Raw genomic sequence first — 27,207 nt, 5'->3', positions numbered from 1 at the left:
TCCCAAGCTTCCGAAACAGAATTAATACGAAATCTTTGCTTTTCAAATGTAACTGTAATTCCAACTGGAGCCTCCCATTTATACTTTATTTGACGTTTTCTGAGTTCTTGGGTTAAAAAAGTATAACTTCTCCTTGCGTGGAGCATCTGAAGCGGAATATCTTTAAAGACGAGCAAATCGTGGTTCTCAATTCGGAGCCTGGTTTTATAAAACTTTTGTAAAATCGCATTTCTGGATTCTCTTGTGAAAAAATATATAATTATGTCTCTTGGAAGCTGTCGTTGCTCCGCCACATGGGAATTCTGGCGATAGATTTTTCAAATATTCCAATCAAAATTAAGTCCTGGGCCTCCCACCAGTTGGCTGAAAGCTTCTACAAAAGTCTGTTTCAAACTCTCTCCTTTCCTTTCAGGCAATCCTCTTACACGTATTGCAAACGCCTTTGTATTATAATTTATCATTGTAAGTTGTGTTTGATTATTAATAATCTCTTGTTGTAAAGCTTGAATATTAGAAGACAAATCAAGATTAGCCCTCTCCAAAGATTCCAATTTCGTCTCCATTACTTCAACATAATCTGTTAAAGTAGACGCGACTTCATACACATTCGCATTCATCTGGGCAATTTTGGCATGTATTTTATCGCATAAATCCAACACAAATTCTTGAATTTCTTTTCTAAAGCCATTAATTATCTGGGAGAGAAGCTCCTGTGTCAAGAAATCTCCAGTAGATGGCGTAGGAGACAAAGGCAGCGATTTAGGCACAAGGGGGGAGGGTTTTTTTGCCTGTTTAGACTTGGGAGGCATTATAGATAAAATCTGAGAATAGACAGATAAACAGTGTCTTCAGCTGGCCAGTTCTCAATAAATTATTTGTGGACTTTGCTCATTAATGAGTAACGGTCTCCGGGGAAATAAAGCCAGTTAATTACGTCATCAATCACCAACACAGTAAAAACGCCATTTTGTGTCCCAATTGCGCAGAGAAGTTCAAAAGAAAAACAAGGCTGGTATTTAGATAGTTAAAAAAAAACACACACACACATCACAGAGGTGTGACCCGCTCGTATTATCTTGAAAGCAATTTGTCATAGTCCTGAGTGCGGGGGAGGCTGTCTAGTGCTGCAAAAAGGCAGCTGTAAAGAAATGGTTGGAGGAAAGCTCAGCTACGCTGGATCCATTCTCTGTTCGCAGCCCAAAAAAAAAAAAGAAGAGGGCTATGAACTACGAATGAATCCTAACACCTGAGCTTCTGCCTGTCCCTTTCTGCCAGAAAGGGATGATATCTATTGATCTTAATTAGATATACAAACCAGATCTTTAAGAGGGGCTTCGTTGAGCTCCTCGTCGACAGGCTCCTCCCACAGGAAGCCCTACATTCTACAATATTGATTTGTATTGATATATTCTTGTGGAGTAAATGTAACATTTCTGGAATGTGGAACAGAATCTGATAGCTGAAACTCACATACTTAGACTTACTATTCTTGTTTTAAAAACTGAAGTTACTCAAATAGAAATGTCTATCCAGGGAAAGATTTTGACTTAACAAATTAAAACAAGGATTGTTGTGTTGCTGTAATTGCAGGGGTGATACATTTATGCTATTGCACATTACTGATCATAGTAATCAGCAATCACATAATTTTTAACCAATCTGTTAATGACTAGAATATACAGCCATCTTTGGAATGTTAAGCTTCTTACCAAAAAGACCTTGAATGATATGCCAGTCAAAAATAACACTTTAGTAGAAGACAAAATGTTGAGGGTGCTTCCTATTACCTCTTCTGGACCCCTATAATGTGTTCTACCTGCCTTAACTTACTAATACATTTTTCCTTGGATTGGTGACCAGATTAGCTAATAAAATTAAGTAGAGTTGCTTTGAAACACAAGATAGATGACAAATAAATAATAAAATATTAAGTTGCAACTGCTTGTCATTCTCTAAGGATGCATTTGGAGCTTCTCGGGGAACCAGAGGTTTAACTTAAAAATAAAGATGGTGAATTTTTGTGTTTTATTTGTAACATGTTTTGTTCCCCGTGTCAGCAGAGGCAGCTCAGGTTTCAAAACATGCACTAAAAGGTTTTTTTCCATTCACCTGAGCTGACTCCCACCAGAGAACAAGGGTTAAAATGGCAAGGCAGAGGGAGAGGGGAGGTCTCATTTGCTGAGAATTATAGCAGCTCAGGTTTAAAAACAAGAGAGACTTGTTGTCCTTCATTTCTCCCACTTCCTAAGCTCTGCAGATGTTCACAAAGTAAGTGAGCCATTGGGAGGTGGCTATAGGGACCACAAAGGGTGGGAAGTGGAATGTGGGGTATTTCAGGGATGGGGGCATGCTTTGGGAAGAAATTGGCAAGCATCCCTGATGCACCCCATGCATACTTAGTTTTCATTATTTAGCATATGCATTGGGGGGACCAAGACGTGAGCATGTTCACATCTTGAATTTTGACCAAAATGGACAGCCTCTATTACTGTCATAACTTGAGGATTACCTGTATTTATCAACTTAAAGAATAAATGAATGAATATAATCTTGACAGGGACTTTAATAAATCCTTGTTATTGATGCAATTATTTTAATTATATCCTTTAAAGTATTGAGTTGTTACATTTAATGGTTCTTTTCTGACTCAGCATGTTAATTATGACTATTACTTCATGTATGAAACTACCATGTTTTCCCCAAAATAAGACTCGGTCTTCAGCAGGAGCCCACGAGATCATTTCTTCCAGTGCCAACACAGTTTCGGAGCAGGAGGCCAAACAATGTAGCCAGGCAAAAGACTCCATTCCCAAGCGACCCAAAGGCATCCAATTTTTTTTTTGCCCGAATAGAGAAATGAGGGACACTCAAAGCTTTATCTGCTTGCAAATGGAACGCTTTGAAACAGAGTGCCTCATTTGCAAGCAGACAAAGCTACATCTCCCTTTGGGCGAAAAATGCGCAGCAGAGCCAGGTGGAGGCAGAGACACAGGCACGGGTGGGAGGGGGGGAGACAGGCGATCACAACACTCCACCCATTCTATCCCATTGTCTCTTGGCTTACCCTTGACTGTGCCCTGCTGGTGGCTGTGCAGGACATCGGGATCACTTACCTCCGTCTCCCTGCAGATGGCTTGCTGCACAAGCCTCCTGCAAAACCCCCATGAGCCAGGCAGACATGCAGTATGTCCAGCTAATATGTCACCTTCCCACCTCTGCCTCCATGCTTGGGCTTACAGGTATCTGTGCTGTGCCAAGGGGCCAGCAGGCCTTTCAGGGAAACATGATAATAGGTAGGTTATGAGAAAGGTGAGATCTAATTCAGGCTTCATTCATAATATTACATCTCTCACAATTAGTTCTGAGCAGTTACGTTTGTGAATTTCTTTAAACTACTGAATAATCATGATCTTGCAGGGATAATATTTATTTTATTACAAATTATAATCTGGTAAATCAATAGTGAATATTAAAATCATATATTGAAGGTATTAAAAAGGTTTTCATTAAATATATCACTAAAACTACTGCTGAATAGAAACAGGTCTGATTTCTTTAGAGAAATATTGTATCTTAAATGGCTTACGTTAGTTCTTCATGTGCCCCCTGGTGGCATTTTCATTTATAAGTTTTATGCAATTATGTTAATTTAACAGAAAAACGTTGATACTTACATATAAACTTAAAATGGTTTTTGGAGTCTTTTACATCTTAATTTTCTTCATTGAATTAGGTTTGGAAATGTTGCCACTCATACATAAGACAAATCTTACATTCATTAAAATAATACTGGCTAAATTATTCTATCTGGATATGACTGCAATCTCTGTGTTTCAGTAAGAAAATACTGATTAAGAAAAATGTTTGTAAATCAGGTTTGAAATGAGGGATTCTTTTAAAAAAAACTTTTTATTTTGTTTATGCAAACTTCACATCTTTGCAACATATTACACTTCTTTTACATATCTGTTGTAATTCTTTTATCTGTACATATAAGTCTGTATAACTATAACTTTATATATATCTGCATTTATATTATTTAATACATTTTTCTTCATTCTATATATAACATTCTATATATTCTATGTATAACAACCTTTATTATATTTGAGTCATTTTGCATCCATTTCCTATTATTTATTTGCTACAATCTATTTAGTATTTCTATCTTTTAATCGTTTTCCTTTTTTGTATTTTTTTTAAAATTTGTTGATCTTCCTTCCTTTCTTTTTTTGCTTTCCTGCTCCCCCCTCTTTCCTCTAGCCAATTATACCATAAATCCCATATGGAGTAATATTCAGATTCTTCTTTTCTTTTAATTCTTTCATGAGCCTATCCATCTCTGCACATTTCAATATTTATTTTTAATTACATTTTCTTCTGTTGGTGTATAATTATTTTTCCAGTTTTCTGCAAATGTAATTCTCACTGCTTTGATTATGTGTAGAATTAAATATCTAATATTTTTTTCATAATTTCCTTTTATAATTCCTAACAGAAATAATTCCGGTTTTAGTTCAATTTGGTGTGTGGTAATCTCCTCCAGCCAATCTTTTATTTTTTGCCAATATTTTTTCACAGATGTGCACGTCTACCATATGGTAGTATGTTCTGTGTTGTTGGTTGCATTTCCAACAGATAGGTGAACACTCCGGGAACATTTTCACAATTCTCACTGGTGGAAATGCCATCTGTAGAACATCTTGTACATATTTTCTTTATATGCTGTTGCCATCATTAATTTGTAATTTATTTCCCTAATTTTTCCCCACTCCAATTCTATAGTATACCCAAACTTTGTCGCCCATGTTATCATCGTTTCTTTCACAGTTTCTTCTTCCATTTTAAATTTTAATAAATAATGATATATTTTTTAAATCATTTTTTCTTCGGTTCCCTGTAGAATTTTATCCAGTTCTTGTGGCTCCTTATAAAATCCATCCCTTTCTCTTTTTTTATACCTTGCCTGTATTTATAAATACAGCCACCAGCCCATGTCTTTTCACTCGTCTTTCAATTCTTGCCTTGTTTTTAGTCTTTCTTGTTTATCTAATATGTCATCATATTTTATTATCTTGTTTATGTCCAATACGTTCTGGTGTATTAGAGCCTCCATGGTGGATAGCCAGATTGGGATTTTGTTGTAATGTTTGTTTTGATTTTTAACCATATTTGAAATAGAGCTTTTCTAATTAAATGTTTTGGGAAATAGCTATGGGTTTTGTCTTTCCCATCCCAGATAAAGGCATGCCAGCCCAATTCCAAATTGTAACCTTCTATTGTTAGTAATCTTCTGTTTTTTAGATTGATCTAGTCCTTAATCCAAGTGAGAGCTGCTGCTTGATATTGAAGCTCCCAATTGGGAAGTCCAAATCCTCCCTTTTCTCTACTGACATGTAACAATTTTAATTTAATTTGTGGTTTCTTTCCTGACCAAATAAATTGTGTGATTAATTTGTTTAAATCTATGAAAAAGTTTTTCTCTAGGCTAATCGGTACCACTTGAAATAAAAATTTTGGTAGGATACTCATTTTAACAATGGCAATTCTTCCCATTAGTGATATTTGTAGTTTCCTCCAATTTTCCAAATCTTTCTTAATTTTCTGAATCATTTTATCATAATTGTCTTCCTTAATTGTTGAGCATTTTCCTGTCAGCCAAATTCCTAAATATTATCTGCATTCCCATGTTTTTCTCTAATTCTTGCTCTTGTTTTTTGGTGAAATTCTTTGTAATGATCTTTGTTGTTAATTTTAAGTCTTGCTACCCTACCGAATTCCTTTATTTTTTGGATTAATTTAATTCTGATTTTAATGCATCCTCTAATATGAATATCATATTGTCCACGTGTGCCTATGTTTCATATTCCTCTTTTTTGAGTTTTAATCCCTTTATTTCTTGATTGTTTCTAATTTCTATTAATAGAACTTCCAGTGTTAATATAAATAATAAAGGTGACAATGGACATCCTTGTCTCACTCCTTTCCATATTTTGAATTCTTCTGTAGTGTCACTATTTATTATTACTTTTGCTGTCTGGGCCAAATATATTGATTCTATCATCTTTATAAATTTTTCTCCAAATCTCATCATTTTTAACTGTGTGATAATGAAATGCCAATTCAAGTTATCAAAGGCCTTTTGGGCATCTAAAAAGGCCAGTGCAACTTGTTTCCCTGGATTCTCTTCATAATATTCTAATGTGTTTATAATTATCCTCATATTATTTTTAAACTGATGTTTTGGTAAGAAGCCATTTTGATCGGCTGGCAACTACAAGGAGGAGGGCCTTCTCGGTAGTTGCCCCGACCCTTTGGAACGAACTCCCCGTGGAGATTCGTACCCTCACCACCGTCCAGGCCTTCCGCACAGCCCTCAAGAACTGGCTAGCCCGTCAGGCCTGGGGACAAGGATAGTTGCCCCTCCCGAATGATGAATGTATGTTGCTTATTACTTTTATTATATGTGTCTATGTTACTGTTTGTATCCCCCTTCCCTGATTTTATGTGAGCCGCCCTGAGTCCCCTCAGGGAAAAGGGCGGCCTACAAATGCTAATAAAATCTCTAAAAAAAAAAATGATCTGTGTGAATGATTTCATTTATTTATTTTTATTCACTCTGCCATTAATGATATAAATATTTTATAGTTTGCATTTAGTAAAGAAATTGGTCTGTAATTTTTTATTTGTTGATGGTCCAAATGTTCTTTGGGTATCAATGTTATATATGCTTCCCTCCATGATTTTGGTAGCTTCACCACATTATAGTAACATTGGTTTTTATTTGAGGCGTATATTGCTATGAAGAGAATTTTTCTTTGTTCTGTTTCTATTTCTGTCATTCAAATCCTCCCCTCTTCATCTGCATATATTTTTTGCATTTATCCATTCTTTAATGTATATTGCAATTCCTCTTTTTTGTGTGCTAGTATTGTAAATAATTTCCCTAATTTTGGGTTTTATAGTAGCTTGTTATATTGGCTTTTGATATGTACCTCTTAATGGCACACTATGTCCATATTCATTTTTTGTAATCTAATCAAAATTTGCCTTCTCTTTTTTGGTCAGCTGCATCCATTTACATTTAGTGAGAGTAGCTTAATTTCTTTTCCATAGTGCTACTTGTGTGCCGCTCTTAGTTTCCTTGCGTTTCTTGTCTCTATTCCTATTCTACTACCCTCTTGTTCTATTTGTTCTCTTTCCTGTTTTCTTCTTCTCTTTCTCCTTCCCTGTTTTCAACTGACTGTTCTTGGCTTTTACTCTCTGGTTTCTCTTTACTCTCTTGTTCTTCATTGACGGTGAAGTGATGTTCAAAGAACTCATGTGCTTTCTCGATTGTGTCTATTTTATATCTTTTTTCTTGACAGGTAATCATCACTTCCTCTGGTTAAGCCATCTAAACATTAAGTTGTACCTTATTAATTGTTGTGTAAAGAACTGATATTGCCTTCTCTGGTCTCTCACTATTTTCGGGATTTGTCTCAGAATTTGTATCTCTCTTCCTTTATATGTTATTTGTTCTTCCCTCACTTTCTTACATACTTCATCCCTTACCAATTTTCTAGTGAAGCATACATGGATTTCTTTTGGGAGCCTGTGTCTCCTGGCGTAATTTGTGTAGATTCAGTACACCTCATCTATATCCCGTCTCATTTCTTGTTTATTTGTTTGTAATATATTCGCTACAATCTCTGTAATTGTTTCTCCTAAATCCTCCTCCTCCTATATTTTGAAAATGCAGAAAGAAGCCAGCTTTTTCCATTTCTAAGAAGTCAATTTTTTGCCCTAATTTTCTGTTTAGTGTGGTCAGCTTCTCATCTGAATCTCCATTCTCTTCTCCATTTTTTCTACCTTTGTTTCTGCTTTTTGAATTTTTTGTTCATTTTTTTGTTATTTCACTTTGTATTTTCCTTATTTTATCATCTATTGATCTAATCTCACTCTTCATTTCTCCCATTTCTATTTTAATTTCTTCATGGTTTTTCCTAGTTTCTTCATGATTTTTTGTAATTGTTTCTTGTGTTTTCAACATTGTTTCTTCTATCATTGCTAATACATCTTGCATACACTGAAGGTTCATTGTGTACTCTCAATTGTGCGCTGATTTGAGGGTGAGGACATTGCTGATGCCGGGTTGGATGCTGCCTTCCTGTTCATTTTACTAATTTTTGTTGTTATACTTGTCATTTTTTATTTTAATTTCCTTACAATTTTTCCCACAATAACATATACTTCTCTCCACCCACTACTTATTTCCACCCTCTTACCAACCCCTTCCATCCTTGGACTTTCCCTCTTCGGTGCACAGTTCAATTCAGTTCAAAAGAATTCAATCCTACAATCTAACAACTTAATTTCTATATATTCAAATTTGTATGCAAATCAATCCACACAATACTCACGCAATATTCAATATATTTAACCTAACCTAACATGTTCTTGATTTGATTCATATATAATCTTATATCATCTCTTTGATAGCTACAAACTATCACTCCCACCTAAACACTATATTACTATTTTTTCCTTTATATTCTCAAAATATGCAATATGTTTAGACTAATAAATCCTTAATTTTAATTTTATATAATATTATGTCATCTATTTATAATGTTAATAATTTCAAAGTATCACCAATAGTTCATATATCATCTACACTCTCTCTTCCAAATACAATATAGTTCAATATAGTTCAATACAATTCAATATTTCATCTCACCACAATTCAGTTTATATTTATATTTCTTCTTTCAATGTTCTCCTTCAATTTTTTAAAATCCTATTTCAGCGACCACAAAATTACTCTTGTCAATTTTTCAGCAGATTGCATCAGCCAGTTTGTCCAGTTTTGCTACACAGTTCTTATTTCTCTCTCCACTAGATGGCGCTGTTACTCTTCTTTCATATAGGCTTTTTTTTTCCTTGTCAAAAGTCCGATCTTTGCTGTTCTACACCCAACCGTCTTCACTATTGTCACTGTCTCGACTGGCTCCAATTTCTGCTTATTGTCCAAATCGCTCGAACAGTCTTCTCCTCTCCTTATTCCGTTCCGTTCTCAAGTCACTCCAAGCCCTTCTATTGCTACAGGAAATTGTGTGCTTTTTCTCTTTCCTTATAGCCACCGATATTGAGCTGTATCCAGCTTGATTCAAAGCTTTGAAATTCTAACTCAAAGAGTTTTTAGTAAAGTTTATACTGTTTTAGTTGTTTTAACTGTTCTCACCAATGCTGCCATGCTGCTATCTTCTCTCACTCATATGTGGCTGTCACCTCTCAGAATCGGCCATGGACACCAATGTCTTCTCCGGTGATTCCAAGGGATTTCTCTCATCTGTTAGGGAAGTTGCTTGCCTCCTCTCCTTCACTCAAGCTCCCCCTCTCTCCTGTTGATCCCTCCAGGTTCAACCTCTTCCTTTTTCAGGATCTTCACCACAGAAACTCGAGCAAAGCTAGTGGAGCCACCATTCCTTTGCCCACTCCAAAATGACATCACCGCAGGAAGTCAAAATGAGGGATTCTAGGTACTCTCTAAGTTTGGTTATTTCATTATTTTCTTGCAGACATTTCATTAACCAAACTAGGTAACATAATCAGTGTTGGCAAGGAGCGAGGCTTGTTCTCAGTTTACATTCTAGTGGTTTGCCCTGTCAGTGTTGGTGGCAATGGTCTTTGTGATTTTTTCATCCTTTTTGGGCTTGTTGGTTATCTCTTTTGCACATTATAGTTGTTGTTTATGTTTGTGTGTCTACTTATGACCATTTTTTTTTCAAAATGCCTGGCTTCTATGAATTCTCTAGTATTTTTAGACTTAAGCATAGTTTCAACTGGAAAAATGCTACTATCCTAGACTTGTAATTTTCTGCTCCCCAAACTTTCACCTTTCTAAAAACCTGTAAGGAGTGTTTTTTTCCTCTTGCACTGGGATAGACTGAGGTGAAAGCTTAAGGAATGTATGATTTGGTGAATTGGTGATCCTGGGTTAGGTGCCTCATTTTCTGGTTTTTATTGTTTCTGGTTTTATTGTTATTGTGAGCCACTTAGAATTGTGTTCTATAAGATGGACAAATATATAGATCTTATAAATAAACAAGTATGATAAAGTTGAACTGGAGATAAATTTTGGCACTTCAGAAAGACCATTTGGGAGAGATTGGGAGTATAAATCTGGCAGATCTATAAGTCATCTCTGTAGCTAAGATATATATTGTCAGAAACTAGTGCACATCTGAAGTGCCTTGATCACGTAGGAACACAAGTTTACATGTATAGGAAGTCCTTTGAAGTAGTTAGAAAAGCTTGTTCTATTCATAGTGGGCATGAATTTTCATTTTATTTATTATAAGCTTTTCAATGTCTTAAAGATTGTTCAACTACAGCTTAAATCATAACACCCTATTATATATACTTGAGGAAAATAATCAAAGTATGATTCACTATTTAAAATAACCAGAGTTATTTTAGTTACTCAGTTGCAGGAGCAAGGAAGATGCAAAGTGTTATATTGACTCCATGCCATTCATAGTGAAACAGAATTTACTATAACTGCTTTTATTTGTAAAATTCCTTCATTGTTTGTAATAGTCAAAATCACAATTTCATTGTTGATGAAACAATGCCAACTCTATCTAGGCATTTTATTTAAAACTTTCATTGTAAACAGTTTGAGTGTGTTTTTTTCTCCTAGATCTGAACCATCAATTGCTCTTGTTATGCACATTTTATTGGACTAGAGCAGGGGTATGCAACACTCAAAGAGCCATTTGGACCCATTTGCCACAGAAAAGAAAACACCGGGAGCCAATAATTTAACAAGTGTGACTGGGTAGGCATGGCCAACTGACATCACTCACTCCCACCTAGTCACATGACACACCCGAAGCCACACCTACCAGGCCAGTCATTAGGACAGAGAACAATTGTTACATTATTTTCCATGCCCAGCCCTGCCTCACCCCTCCCCTCCCAGCCATCTCTTGCCACACCCGGCCTCAGATGTGTTATTCACCTTTCTCTGTGCGTGTTTCTCACTCTCTCTCTCACTCTATCTCTGTCTCTCTCTGTCTCTCTTGTCTCTCTGATTCTCTGGTGCCTCATCTCTAGTTTGGTCTTGCTGCCTGACAGACTGCAGGAGGAAATGGCAGGTAGCTACTTCTGGCCTTTGGTTTTGATTTTTTTTGTTACCTGAATACATTAAGTTTCATACATGTGATTAAACAGAGGCCATATTTGAACTGTTTTGGGAAAAAATGAAGGATCAAGTAATCTCTCTTTGTGTTCTATCCCAGAAACACTTAAAGTTACTTTCAGCTTTCTAACTTAAAGAGTAGATTATTTCAAAGGCTGACAGGCCATGTTTTCCAGTCATTACAATTCCATTTGTGCTGTTTCAGAGTATGCTACAAGTACTAAATACTCCTAATTTCAGCATCTCATTTTAAAATATATGTAAACATTCATTTAAAGATAAGCTACATAGAAGACTCCAAAACATAAATTATGAAAGTTCTCTATAAAGCTTCATGTTGAATACATGGTGAAAAATATTTGAATATTAAACTTTAATTATAATATATTGGATTGTCCTTTAATGTTTTGCCACTCAGAATTGCACTATTATTGAATCAGTTCAGAACTGAATTGATTATTGCACAAAATCTTTAATGTATACACAACCTTTTTTTGCCTACTGGAAACAAAAATACTTGCAAAGTAAGTATCTGCCATTAGGGGGCACCAGCATCATATAAATATATTTAAATCCTAATTAGTATATTTGCTAACTTCCTTTTGAAATAATCATAGAAATCTGCAACTACAAAAAAATATTGTGCGCTCCAGTTCTTTTTCTTGTCCTTAAAAAAAATCTCTATTTTTCTTTTCATTTATTTGCAGAATACTTTCTGTATTTCTTAGAATTTAAATTATATTCCCTTTCTACTTGACCAACCTTATACTGTAAGATTCAAGGGTCATAAATCTTCATCAGTAGAGAATTCCCACTGAAAATCTTATGTAATAGAATGTCTGGATTATTGAAGCTGTAAAAACTTTATATTATAAAGTTTATATTATAACGATATTGATTGTGGGATACTTTTTATTCTATTTTATTCTGTTTTTGTTTTGTTTGTAATGCTTTTGAGTCAGTATTGCCTGGATCAAGTAACCTGCAGTTCTCTTGGCAATAGTTCCAGAAGTGTTTTGCTTTTTACTGGGGCTGAGAGAATTTACCCAGCTGCCTTTTTGGACTAGAATCAGATCATTCTGTAACGTCAACCACTACATCAAACTATCTCTCAAGATGTGAATTACTATTTAGAAGATAATTCTATATGGTGAACCCTAGCAGTGTAAAATATTCCTATCACCTGGTCAATACCCATTCAGAAAAAAATGTAAATGTTCTATTGGCAAAACAATAGGAAATAATAAAAGCAGTAGCAGTAGCAGCAAAGTAGTATTAATAATAGTAATTTCTATAGCATAAAAAGCTCCTTTCCTCCAAAAGCTATCTCTTGGATTTCCCATTTGGAAAATATGTTCATGTAAGACATATGCCATTATTTTGTGTTCATGTTTGTTTGATCAAAGATACAGTATTTCTATAAAGCTCTGGTAACTCTTTATAGACTTTGTGCTGACACCAGGAGTGAAAAGTGATAATTTATGATTTACATATGGATAATTGTTCATGGAATCAATTATAAACCAATCCATCAACCTCCATTTAGAAACTAACAACCTGCTTTCTAACAGGTTGCCGAGTCTTCCGGCAGTTGTACGCTCTGGGAATAGACTCTGCCGGCAGCCAACCCACAACCATAGAGGATACTCCCAGAGTGGCATCTGCCGGGAGACTCAGCATTCTACCTCCATGCTTTGGAAGCCGCAGAAAAAGCCATGTGGTGGGCGGCAGCAGCGGCGGAGATGTCCTGGCTCTGCAGGGAGAGTTAGGCAAGGGCATTGTGAGCCTGGGAGTCATGCGAGTGGGGAGCGGAAAAGCCGTTCATGCAACCCCCTTTCCTCTGCATTGGGCCATGCAGAGCCCAATTCACTGACCTGGGGACATTCTGAAGATGCCGATCCGTGCGGGCCGGAGGGCAGCAAACATCTTGGCAATACCCCTAGGTCAGTGAATGGCACTGTGCCCAGCTGGAAAAGGGGGTTGCCGGGCAGCTGCTCATGAGTGTGGTCACCTCATGGCTGCTGTGTTGCTGCTGTGACAGCGCAACACACAGCCGTTCAACCCTGAGGCTGTGCCCGGCTCTTCAGGAGCCCGCTCACAAGAGAGCAGCTTCCCAGCAACCCAAACCAATAAGCCCTCCCCTGATAATAAGGCTCATGCTACATTTTGTGAGTCAAAAGAAAATAAGACTCTGTCTTATTTTCAGGGAAACACAGTAGTCAAAATGGGGAAGGCCCTATCAAATCCGGCACCAGTTAACAGCTGTGTTCCCCAAGGCAGTGTTTTAAGACTCACATTCTTTCTGTTTTACATCAACAACCTATGCGATCATATTAAAAGCAGTTGTGTCCTCTTTGCCAATGACATAAAATTATTTAACACCACTGACAATGCTGCTGCCCTACAAAATGACCTTGACTATGTGTCAGAATGGTCATGCAATTGGCAACTCCAAATTTCAACTAATAAATGCTCTGTCCTACACATTGGCAATAAAAACCAGAACATCAAATACAAGTTCTGTGGAAACGATCTTGTAGATGACCCTCACTCTGTCGATGACCTAGGAGTACGCCTCTCAAATGGTCTAAGCCCCAGAGTTCACTGTAACAGCATTGCCAAAAAGGTATTAACAGTTGTTAACCTAATTTTGCGAAGCTTGTTCTCTGGTAACATTATATTGCCAACTAGGACATACAAAACCTTTGTTAGACCAATTCTTGAATACAACTTGTCCCCCTGGAACCCACACTGTATACTGGACCTTAACACAATTGAGGGGGTTCAGAGATATTTTATGAGAAGATTACTCCACTCCTCTACTCACAATATAATTCCTTATGCAACCAGGCTTGAAATGTTGAGCTTGGACAATCTGGAATTGCAGTCTGATCTAAGCATAGTACACAAAATTGTCTGCTACAACATATTGCCTGTCAATGACTTTTTCAACTTCACCCACAATAATACAGGGGCAAACAATTGATACAAACTCAAGATAAACCACTTCACATTCAATTGCAGAAAATACGACTTCAGCAACAGAGTGGTCAATGCCTGGAATTCTCTACCCGACTCTGTTGTTACTGCCTCAAACCCTCACATCTTCAATCTCAAATTGTCTACCGTAGACCTCACCCCATTCTTAAAAGTCCGTAAAGGGGCCGTGCATCAGCGCACCAGTGTGCCTACCATCCCTGTCTTACCATTCCTATTTATCTGTATTTACTTCCTTTGTTCATGTTTATGTTCATACTTAAACTTGTTATCTTGTATGTTTGACAAACAAATAAAATAAATAAATAATGCATTATTGGATAAGTGATATTTGTCTCTAACCTTATAGGGATAAAGTAAAATTTATTTAAAACTAGAAATTATTATTTTTTTAAAAAATATTTTTCTTTCATTAATATATTTTATTCTTTTTTTAATTTCACTTTTTCTGTTTAATATTAAAATTTGCTTTTAATACAGTAAAAATATTTAACATTTTTTAAAAAAAGAAGAGATGGCTAAATTCTGTAACATATCAGGAAAGGGAGACTGAAAGCAAATTTTGATGGGGTAAAACTTTAGAGCAAAAGGCTGCACAGGCCCAGAAAGTTAAACAAAAAATAAAAATAAGAAAAAAAATCATCTTTCGTTACATCTTGTTGAAAGCATATCGATTGGTTACAAATATATTCTGTGCGTTTCTTCCACAGTCCTTGCATATACTTCATTCAAATCATGTTATACATTTTAAGTCAAAAAAGAAAAGTTATGTATTTTACTATCCCTATACCATAGTTCTCATTTGCTTACCATTGTTTAAACATGTTTTATCTAGAATCATTTATATTAGAAGACACAACCACCTACTGGCGTTCATTTGCAATTTGAATAGATCTCCAATACCATTACACCTTTATGACATGTTCTAAAATTAATTTGGTTAAGTAAGATATCTAAGCATTTCGCGCCCCCCTCCCAAACACACCTGTATGTATTATTAAATATTATCCATTAACATTTCATTGTTATTATTGTATTTAACTAAAGGTTATTTACTGATTATCTCACATCTCCTCTCCAGTATAAAGTATATAACTTTATAACCATCTTTAAACAAAGAATTATTAATAAGATTTATAGGACTTTTCCCTCAATCCCAAATTAGTTAATTATGTGCTAAGAAAATAAACATTAGACATCTAAGACAATCTAAGAAATATTAACATTTCTACTTGACAATCACCCAGAATGTACATTAGCATTTCTATGGCCTAGTTATTTATCCTAACTAGGGTTATTATTTCTCTATTAGTATCATAGTAAATTTATGTTAAATTTATGATAAACATTGAATGGTAACCTAAAACAGTCTATAAGGTACTAAAATCTCTACTTAATAATCATCAAAAATTAACTAGCTTTTTTCCATCAATTGGCATTATTAACCAGTATCTTTTCAGTAACAAAATGGTCTTTCATCTCTCGCCAGTTGTTGTGTCAATTCTATATCCAGAACCTTTCCAGGGTTTAAGACTTCTCTCCACACATTGAAGCTTAAACGATCTCTCCTGCGGTTTTGTTGCCCTTGAGTTGTTATTAATCTAAGCTTAACTTTGGTTGTCAGGTTTGTTTCTGAATAGATTTGTCTTATTAACTTCATCTTCTTCGCTCTTTCTTTTTCTCCTACATCTTGGAGTTTGGGGTGGAACATCAAATTATCAAAGTCACTTTTCCAGCTTCCCTTCTTTCCACTTTCACTCACGTTTACTCCATTTATAAGTTCATCTGAGTTCTTATCTTTGTTTTCTGTTTTTTCATTCACTTCTTTAAGTTCTGGGGCTATAAACCCATCATCTTTTTTTGTAATATCCCATAGTCTGTCCCATTTCTTGTCAAATCTCTCAAGTCCTTCTGGGATGTTTTGAAGTCCAGCCAAAATGTTTTGAATTAATAAGTTTTTTTCATCTGAGTATTGCTCCATTTTTTAGATTAAGGAAAAATATAGAGAAAGAGCGAGAAGAAGAACTTGGTACTATCTGCCACTCTAGCCTGTCACAGATTTTGAAGAATATATCTATTTTTATTTTAGACAAATGTTCTTTTATGGTTTTCAAAGAAGAAGGGTTCTAAAGTTTTTCTTTCCTTTTCCAATTCTTGTCAAAATATTTTCCACATACCACGATTTGTGACCTTGGGTCTTTATCAGGTTTTAAAGAGACGTTCCAAACCCTTTTGTTGTCAGTATAGTCAGATAAGAGTGAACAAAGAAAACATTGTTACAACAGCAAAGGAAAAAAAGACTTGGGCTTCCAAGTGGCAGATTCAATTCTTTTAAAATCTCTTTCTTTAAGTATCTCCAATATAATATTGCAACAAGTAGAAGAAGAAATTTATTAACGTAAGAAGAGTTTTAATTTAAGCCAAAAAAGTTAAAGTAGTAAAGGGAAATAGGGAAAAAAAGATCCCTTCACCTCAAGCAGAAAAAACGGAAGCGTTGCAATCACTCAATCCACAAAAGATTACAAGCAAGAGCAAAAAACTTTCAAAGGCAGTCAATAGGGATTAAATATGCCATTTTGTTCTTGCTTAACGGACTAATTAAGCTTAAGAAAAGAGTTTCTTAGAGCAATCTTCTAAAAGAAAAGGAAAAAAACCTCACTGGGTAGAAACACTTTCATTTCTCTCTTCCTGGAGCCGTCTCCAACTATGTCAGCCAGGGGGGGGGCTATTTGCCGCCGGTTGGAAGCACTTCCCTTGGGTCGATCAGGGACTTTGCGATGTCCCTGCGACCAGCAAGGTCTTGTCTTCCCAGTCACTGTCTCTTTGGGACGGTTTAGGTCTTGCTGGACCATCCAGGGGCAAAAGTGTCATCAGTGGATTCAGAAGTTGAATCCGCACAATGTATCATTGCGACGTTGGCTCCTCCTCCTGGCCCAGAAAGTTTTGAGAAAGACAAACTGAGAGTCTATTTATTTAGTCTAACTATTTATCAAATCCACCTGCTAGATTATTATTACTATGTTTTATTAGGTATTGCAATTTAGGTTTATTTTGAGGAGAGAGAAACAGTTTGCACATGAGCAGAGTCAGGGGGTTCTGTTTTAAAATATAAAATTTTGATTAAGGTGTACGTACTTTTTGACAAATCTGATCTTTTGAAAAAACATTTATTTTATATCTTCTTTGGCATTTTACAGCTAGAAATAGAACACCAGTTTATATCAAATGTGAAATTAAGTCTTCGCTCACCCATCCAAATAATCAGAATCAGGTGTTCCAATCACTTCCATGACCACAGGTGTATAAAATCAAGTACCTAGGCATGCAGACTGTTTTTACAAACATTTGTGAAAGAATGAGTCGCTCTCAGGAGCTCAGTGAATTCCTGTGTGGAACTGTGATAGGATGCCACCTGTGCAACAAATCCAGTTGTGAAATTTCCTCGCCCCTAAATATTCCACATCAACTGTCAGCTGTATTATAAGAATGTGGAAATGTGTGGGAACGACAGAAACTCAGCCACGTAGTGGTAGGCCACGTAATCTGAGGAGTGGGGTCAGCGGATGCTGAGGTGCATAGTGCGAAGAGGTCGCCAACTTTCTGCAGAGTCAATCCTACAGACCTCCAAACGTCATGTGGCCTTCAGATTAGCTCAAGAACAGTACACAGAGAGCTTCATGGAATGGGTTTCCATGGCTGAGCAGCTGCATCAAGCCATACATCAAGTGCAATGCAAAGTGTCGGATGCAGTGGTGTAAAGCACACCACAACTGGACTCTAGAGCAGTAGAGACGCGTTCTCTGGAGTGATGAATCGTGCTTCTCCATCTGGCAATCTGATGGACGAGTCTGGGTTTGGCAGGAGAACGGTAACTGTCTGACTGCATTGTGCCAAATGTAAAGTTTGGTGGAGCGGGGATTATGGTATGGGGTTGGTTTTCAGGAGCTGGGCTTGGCCTCTTAGGTCAAATGAACTCTGAATGCTTCAGCATACCAAGACATTTTGGACAATTCCATGGTCCCAACTTTGTGGGAACAGTTTGAAGCTGGCCCCTTCCTCTTCCAACATGACTGTGCACCAGTGCACAAAGCAAGGTCCATAAAGACATGGATGACAGAGTCTGATGTGGATGAACTTGACTGGCCTGCACAGAGTCCTGACCCCAACCCGATAGAACACCTTTGGGATGAATTAGAGCAGAGACTGAGAGCCAGGCCTTCTTGTCCAACATCAGTGTGTGACCTCACAAATGTGCTTCTGGAAGAATGGTCAAAAATTCCCATAAACACACTCCTGAACCTTGTGGACAGCCTTCCCAGAAGAGTTGAAGCTGTTATAGCTGCAAAGGGTGGACCAATGTCATATTGAACCCTATGGATTATGAATGGGAAGTCACTTTACTCATATGCGAGTAAAGGCAGATGAGTGAATACTTTTGGCAATATAGTGTATATGTAGTGAAACAAATGGACACAATGAAATACAATCCCCATGAGCAGGGGGTTGGACTAGAAGACCTCTGAGATCCCTTCCAACTCTGCTATTGTGTTATTTGTGTGTGTGAGAGAGTGGGGTGGGGAGAGAGAATAGAGATGAATTATTTGATGGATTATGATTAAGATAAGCACAACAATATATAAACAAAATATTGGATGTTATCCACTAGTAATTTGTTCAGTAGTTTGAGCATTCTTTAGCAGTAATTCTTTTAGGTGTAGAAATATAAATTCAACTTTTCCAATATCATACTGCAAGCATTTAAACCATTGTATTCCATTCTTGCATCTCTAATTTAGCTGTAATTTTTTAATTTGTATTTTCTAGAATGTCTGCCTCTAATTAGCCATTAAAACCTGTGGTTAATTTTGTGATCACATCATTGATTTGGAGACATTGTGCAGATGGAACAAACATACAGAAGAATTATACCACCCCCAAATCCCAAAGAACTGCACTTTAGAAAATTATAGTAATCAAAGAAAACAGTGCAAAGATGGGCACTATAAAGACAAAAGCAAAAAGTGTTATTTGTATGGCTCTTCTGTGCTTCCACACTTTCTCTTATTTCCATTTGATTGTTACTCTAGGTTTCTCCACATGCTTCTTTAGGCATATCTCCTTATAAATTGTCCCTTATCTCTATTGCCTTTTGCTTTGTTAAGCTATTGTCAAGACAACAGAGGTAAGATATTTCATCTTCTGTTGCTTTGTGACTTTCAGAATATTTTTGTTGGGTTCATTTAATGGTGACATGGATTTAATGTCAGGATATTTTACACATACTTCTTATTAAATATGTGTTAAATATATTCTGATTCTTCATTGTATAATCATATTGAATTCTACCAAGGACATTTCTTGGTCTAATTATTATATCTGTTTTGTTTAAGTTGCCATTTTTTAAAACAGAATTAGAGGCATATCTTGGTTTTGCTAGCAAAGAACATTTTTCTATCTTTGATTATAGAGCATGAAATCTTTTTGATTTGGTGTCATCTTTTAGATTAAACTTTCTTTACTTAAACTCCATTAGCTTGTCTCCTGTTTCATTTTATTCCTGTTTTATATTGAGCCCATATATTTTCATTATTCTATGGGCTATTTTACTTACAATTTTAGCATCCAAGTGATGTTATATTAAGGTGTTGCAAATTGTCAGGAAATTGTTCATCTTCTACCTCAGCATCTGTGGTTCAAGCACAGACTTTGATCATTTCTATATTAATTGAATTCATGCTGAAATTGTTCTGTCTTTTGTAGGATTGTAGCTTCTATAAACTTGACACCTTTTTGCTAATATCTGTGGTCACTATGTCTGTGATTTATTTTGTCGGAAGTAGAAAGAACTGGCTTCATATTAGTCTACTAATTTATAAAACATCAATATTCAATCTTGACATTTTTGCTCTGTCAGCATGAAGTTTGCTTTGATTCATGACTTTGGCATTCCAGAAACACTAATTATATATCTCATTGATGGGGTTACGCAGCATCATATTTCTGTATCAAATTAATATACTAATATTGTCTAATTAATATACTAATCTATATTGTCATGATTGCCTTTAAGATAATTTTAGCTTGGACTTCTCTGTGGCTTTGTTTTAATTTATTTTTATTGGGGGAGGGTCCTGTGAGGCCCAAAATCCATTGGAGTTATGTGGCTATAACAATTTCAGTGAATGAATGAATAGTAAAGCAGATTGATTCTACTTACATTCTCCACCCAGACAATACATAGCAGGTACTTCCATCTATTGAGTCAAAATAAATACACCAATAACTTTATATTCTTCCATCTTTTCCAAATAAGATGAAAGGTTTTTTGGAAGTATCCTTCTCAAATGTGAGTTTTTAATAGCGAATGAGAGAGGGTAACAGATTAATTGCTCTCCATCTTACCATGTGTTCTCCATTGGATTCCAAGGAGTTCCTGCAGTGTTTATGTAGCTGATAAATGAGGTGCTGCATGAACACCTGTACAAAGGTGTTCTGGTATATCTTGATGACATATTAATCTATACTGAAACAAAGGCATGTAAAGCTAGTACGGGAGGTCGTGAAAAAACTCAAGGCTGCCCAGTTCTATGCCAAACTTTCAAAGTGTGAATTTCACCAAGGCAAAATTGACTATCTGGGTTACTGAATCTCCACCAAGGGATAGAAATGGACCCCGAAAAGATATGAGCAAAGAAGGTAATGAGAATGGGAATAGTTCAAAGAACAAGCAATGCACCATTGAAATACACTTGTTTTCAGCACATGAGAAAAAGGTTAGCCATCGCTGCTCTATACTATGTAATATGTATGTGCACATATGGCATATATACATAGGATTAAATAGGATAATTTTGATGTTAGTGGTAGTAAATAAAGAGACATGAAAATTGTATATTTTTGAGGCCAGGCAAAGCACCCCTTGATGTGAGTAATGTCAAGTTGGTCACGCCCACCCAATCACATGACTACCCTGGCCATGTCTATCTAGTCACATGTCTATCTAGTCACTAAGCCACACCCCCAGAACCGATTAAAAAATTTGAATCCCACCACTGGATTTATGTGGCTAATAATAAACAAGATGAATTTTATGGAAAACTCCACAAAAAAAATTATACAATTATAATATGAAAATATTTTGTGTGATAGGAGACTTTAATGCAACTGTAGATGCAGATATTGACTGTATGAGTAGTAAAATAGATAGAAAAAGTGTGGAAAACACTTTTTTAAATGAAGGAAGAAATAGGAATGCAAGATATGTGGAGAGAAATCTACCCTAAGAAAAATCAATATTTATTCTACTCACATAGGCACAAATCTTGGTCTAGAATAGACATAATATGGATGACAGCAGAATTTAAAGCATGTGTACAAGAGATAGAAATAAAATCTAATGTTTTGACAGGCCACAATCCTATGAAAGTCAAAAAAAGGGGAAAGGCAAAAAAGAAAATGGAGATGTTAAACCAAGCAATATTTCAAGAAAAAGAATTTATACAAAAGACGGAAACAGAATTGGACTTTTTTTCAAAGGAAATAGGAAGGAAATAGGAAGGAAAAGATGACCTTACAAATTGTATGGGATACTGTTAAAGCATACAGCTGGGGACTAGCTATAACATATAGGGGGGAGAAAAATAATAAGAAATGAAATAAGACAATGTTAGAAGAGGAATGCAAAAGATTGGAACTAGAACTACAGTGAGATCTACAAAAGAAGGAATTGAAAAACTGAATAGATATAATAAAACACAAAATGAATTTACTAGAAAAAGAAGAACTGGCACACAAAATTAAAAGTGCAAAACAAAACTCTTTTGAAAATGCTAATAAGCCTAGAAGACGGTTGGCATATAAATTGAAAAAAGAGAGGGGGGGAAATTTGGGCAATACCAGCCGAGATGCCGAGGGTAGGTCTAAGTCGGACTTCCTGGGATGAGTTCGAATTTGTCACCCCTGAGGAAGTGAACAAGGCCATGGGAGCGATGAGCGCCTCCACCTGCTTACTGGACCCATGCCCCTCCTGCTGGTCTCAACTAGCAGGGAGGTGACACGAGGCTGGCTCCAGGCGATTACCAACACATCTTTGCAGGAGGGATCTTTCCTGCAACCACTTAAGGAAGCGGTGGTGAGACCCCTCCTCAAGAAGCCTTCTCTGGATCCAGCTGTCCTGAAAAACTACCGTCCTGTCTCCAACCTTCGTTTTCTGGGTAAGGTTGTTGAGAAGGTGGTGGCGCTTCAACTCTGACAGACCTTGAATGAAGTGGATTATCTGGATTCCTTTCAGTCTGGTTTCAGGCCTGGGTACAGCACTAAAACAGCTTTGGTCGCACTGATCGATGATCTCTGGTGGGCCAGGGATAGAGGGCATTCCTCTATCCTGGTGCTTCTTGACCTCTCAGTGGCTTTCGATACCATCAACCATGGTATCCTTCTGCGACGTCTGGAGGTGTGAGTGAGAGGCACCATTCTACGGTGGTTCTCCTCTTACCTCTCCGGTAGGTCGCAGTCGGTGTTGGTCGGGGGACAGAGGTCGACCTCCAGGCCCCTCAAATGTGGGGTGACGCAGGGTTCTGTCCTGTCCCCCCTCCTATTCAACATCTACATGAAGCCGCTGGGCGAGATCATACGACGGCATGGGATAAAGTACCATCAATATGCAGATGATACTCAATTGTATCTATCTGCCCCGTGCCAGCTCAGTGTAGTGGCAGACGTGATGTGCCAATGCCTGGAAACTGTCAGGATCTGGATGGGGATGAACAAATTGGTACTCAATCCCAACAAGACCGAGTGGCTTTGGATGTTGTCCCCGAGGGACAGTTCAGACAGTCTGTCCTTGATCCTGGGGGGTGAAAATTTACACCCCTCAGAGAGGGCTCGCAATTTGGGGGTCCTCCTGGATTCGCAGCTGACACTTGAACACCATCTGTCGGCTGTGACCAGGGGGGCCTTTGCCCAGGTTCGCCTAGTATACCAATTGTGGCCCTACTTGGACAGGGGGGCACTTCAGACGGTAACTCAGGCCCTTGTCACCTCAAGGCTCGATTATTGCAATGCACTCTACATGGGGCTACCCTTGAAAAGCGTTCGGAGACTACAGCTAGTCCAGAATGCAGCCGCGCGAGCGATATTGGGTGTACACCTGTCCTCCATGAGCTGCACTGGCTGCCAATTGGTCTCTGGATGCAATTCAAGGTGTTGGTTATTACCTTTAAAGCCCTACATGGCTTAGGATCAGCCTATCTGCGAGACCGCCTACTGCCATACACCTCCCAACGGCCGATAAGATTCCACAGATTGGGCCTCCTTCAGATGCCGTCAGCCGGACAGTGTGGGCTGGCGGGCCCCCAGAGGAGAGCCTTCTCTGTGGCTGCTCCGACCCTGTGAAAACAGCTACCCCCAGAGGTCTGGACCTTACCCACTCTCAGGGCCTTCAGGAAAGCCATTAAAACCTGGCTGTTCCGGCAGGCCTGGGGCTGCTGACCTTAGTGTTAAAGTCCAGCCCCGATTAGAACGTATGTGCGTTGTGAATTTTAAACTATTTTTTACTTATTTTGCTTTTCTTTTTTCTTCTTTCGTTGTAAGCCTCCCGGAGTCCTCCAAGATTGGGCGGCCTATAAATTTAATAAATGAAATAAATGAAAAGAAATGATACATTGTTTAATTGATGAGAAAGGGACACTTCATTACCAGAACTAGGAGAAAAAAGTTATTATTAAAAAAGGGTACTCTGAGAAATTATATGATAAGTTTGGAAAATAAAGTACAACAATACTTGGAACAATCTGAACTTCCCAAGGTACCAGATACAGTTAAGGACATGTTGAATGAATGGATAACCATGATGGAAATGACAGAAGCGATCAAGAAACAAAAAACAAACAAACAATAAAACACCTGGACTAGATGGGCTACGAGCAGAATTCTATAAACAACTAGAAGAGGTATTAAGCCCAGTGATGGTGGAAGTTTCCAATGAAGTATTATTAGAAGTAAAAATGCCAAACTCATGAATGGAAACAAATATTACTCTAATACCAAAAGATGATTCAGACTTAACACACATAAAGAATTATAGGCCAATATCCCTCCCATACTCCTGAATGTTGATGAGCACATGCACTAGAAAGAATCCCAGCTGCTGGGGGTCTCCATCAAACCTGATGCCTGGGGGCTGCTTTTCATTCCATAGGGGGAAGCCTCCTCCCGCCAGTTCACAGTCTGTGACCGGGACATCTTCTTGATGAGTTCACTGGGATGACAGCTGCTTTCCACCATGGTCCCCGCCACTGGTGACTCCCCTCATTCTTCTACAGCTTCTTCTTGTGCTGTGTTCTTGCCCACCGCAGGTGATGTTGCTTTGAACCTGCATGGTCTCTAGGGCTTCTTTCATGAGGTTCATGGCTTACTTCAAGAGATAGTTGGACCGAACTGGGGCTTCCTCCATTTCACAGTCATTGTAGTGGGTTTCCAGCTCACTTTTCCATCCATGTTACCTACTGCCCCAGGTGAAGGTGACTCTGTTGGTTCTGCCGTCCCAGTCTTCCTTTTTCCCCATGCCGATGGACCACTGCAGCTTGACGTAGCTGCTCAAGGTGATGTCCTTCTCGGCCCATGTGCTGAGGCTCTCCTTGTGTTGGCCTTTGGTGGAACTCTTCCCCTCAGCACTCGGCTTCCTCATGGTCACTGCCCTGGGCAGACATCATATGCACGATCCCCAGGGTAGGGCTGGAGTATCTCCGGATTGACCAATTTGCAGATCCTGCCTAATGTAAGGTTCTGCCCACCCAGTCTTTTCAAGAAAGCAGAACTCTTGAAACTATTATTGTTTCAAAAGAAACTTTTATTGAAAGACAGTAATAGCAGAGAAAGTGTAGGCAGGATCTGAAGTTTCGCACTCAAAGCGTTAGGTTAAACCACTACAAGCAAATATTTAGTTCAACATTAAGCCAATCCCAAGCCGCAAAGATGTTTTGAGAATCTCAGGCAGAGGTGGTGATATGTGTCAACTCCATGGCGCTTCAATTTCGCTTTCTCCGGTGGTGAGATAAAGCAGATTGCTCAAAGGTCATTCTTCTCCCCCTCCCTAACATGACCTGAGACACATTCCTACCCCACACCCTATTTCCCACAAGGTACAGCAAAGCAAGGCAAATGAAAGCAAGGGAAATACCATGCAAAGAATCCCCCCAAACCTCCTCCCTCTCACCAGAATGACAGGGTTCCAATAGAGAACTATGGGACCTGACGGAATTTCTAGGAAAGCCATTTCAATAATGTCATGCTAAACAACTATTTTAAATCTCTGTATATTTTAATATTTTCTTAGATCTTTCCAAAACAGAACAGCAATAATGTTGTAACTCTTTAATCCCAACTACTTTACAAATCTGGAGAGTACAATGCCGTATGGTAGTTCAGGTAATAATAATCATAGTTTCAAATAACAGAGACTCATTCCAAATGTCACCGGGGCATTTATTTTTCTATCAAATAAATAGGTTTTGTCAGTTTTTTAAAATAGCTAGTCATCAAAAAATGACTAGCTATTTAAATCACTTCTAACTAAATGTACATTTTCCACATTGCACTATGATTTTTATTCCCCTGAGGAAAAGAACAAAAGTCATCCAGATACTATAAAGTATGAGAGAGATTTTTAAAACCTTTTTCTCTCGTATTATTTTTAATATGTCCGTGAGGTAAAAATCTGTTTTGGTCCGGGTGTATTAGTTCATTTTAAACCTGTTTAATTCTTCTTGCCATAATTGCTGCTTATATTTTATAATCGGAGTTTAGTAATAAAATTGGCAGGTAATTTTGAATTTCTTGTAGGTTGGTTTCTTCTTTTGGGATTAGCGATATTATTGCTTCTGTCCATGATTCAGGAATCTTGGCTTTTCCTAAAACTTCATTAAACATTTCCATTCTTAGCTCTTCCAATATTATTTTATTATATTTGTATAGCTCCACCGGTATTCCATCTGGTCCTGGGGTTTTATTATTTTTCTGGTTTTTCAGGACTGATTCCACTTCGGCTAATGTTATTGGCCTGTTTATCGCCTCCCTTTGTTCTTTTGAGATTAGTGTTATCTTTTCTGTCTTTAAATAATGTTTTATTTTTATTACTTCCATACTGTCTTGCACGTATAGTTTTGCGAAGTATTTATGAATAATATGCTTCTTTTCTTCTGTTTTGTATTGAATTCTTCCCTCATCATCTTTTAATTGGTATATCATCCTTTTTTCTCGTTCATTCTGTATGCCAGCCATTGTCCAGGTTTGTTGGCTTTTTCAAAGTTATTTTGTCTGGTTGCTTTAATTTTCTGTGTTAATTCCTTTTATTAAGTTGATCTTATGTTTTATCATCTCTCTTTTTTCTTTTTTAATTTTATTCTTTGGGTCTTTCTGTAGTTCAGCTTCGGCTTCCATAAGTTCTTTTTGCCTACATTCTTGTTACTCTTTTTGTTTTCTAGTTTTTCTCTCCATGTAGGCAATTGTAAGACCTCTTGTGTATGCTTTCATAGGGTCCAGAGATTTTGAATTGAGGTGTCTTCTTTTTTATTTATTCTAAAAAATAGTTTTAATTCTTTCTCCAGCATTTGAGTGTATTCTATTTCATTTACAATATCTGAATTCATCATCCATCTTTTTCTTTGACCTTTCCATCTTAATTTTATTGGATTATGATCTGGCCACTCATTTGCTTCTATTTCAATTTCTTCTAATTGATTACATAGACCAGATGAAATCCAAGCCATGTCAATTCTTGATAGGGACTGGTGGGGGTTTGAATAAAAGGTATATTGCTTTCTTGTTTTGTGCCTTTCTCTCCAAATATCATGTAATTTATATTCCATTGCCATCTCAAAAAAGAATTTGGGTAAAGTTCTAATTCGTTTATTTTGTTGTGTAATTTCCTATAGAATTCCTCTTGTTTCTGATTTGGTGCATATGTGACTATTAATAATATTGGTTTTTCTGTTGTCTCTAATTCAATCATTAGCATCCTGCCTTCT

At 37.2% G+C, this 27,207-nt stretch overlaps 1 protein-coding gene and 1 pseudogene across 1 annotated transcript in view; both read left to right on the top strand.

Annotated features, from left to right (window-relative positions):
- The window catches only part of GADL1 (GAD like acidic amino acid decarboxylase 1), a 146,696-nt gene that overhangs the window by 106,912 nt on the left and 12,577 nt on the right, over positions 1 to 27,207 (top strand). The window lies entirely within an intron of this gene.
- LOC148045841 (uncharacterized) lies at positions 13,410 to 14,542 on the top strand (annotated as a pseudogene).

This window comes from Thamnophis sirtalis, unplaced genomic scaffold (genome assembly GCF_051295495.1).
Source record: "Thamnophis sirtalis isolate CommonGarterSnake01/CBP01778 unplaced genomic scaffold, rThaSir2_p1.2 scaffold_4, whole genome shotgun sequence".
NCBI lineage: Eukaryota > Metazoa > Chordata > Lepidosauria > Squamata > Natricidae > Thamnophis > Thamnophis sirtalis.
Note: the sequence above shows the minus strand (reverse complement) of the source record. Positions and strands in the feature narration are given on the sequence as shown.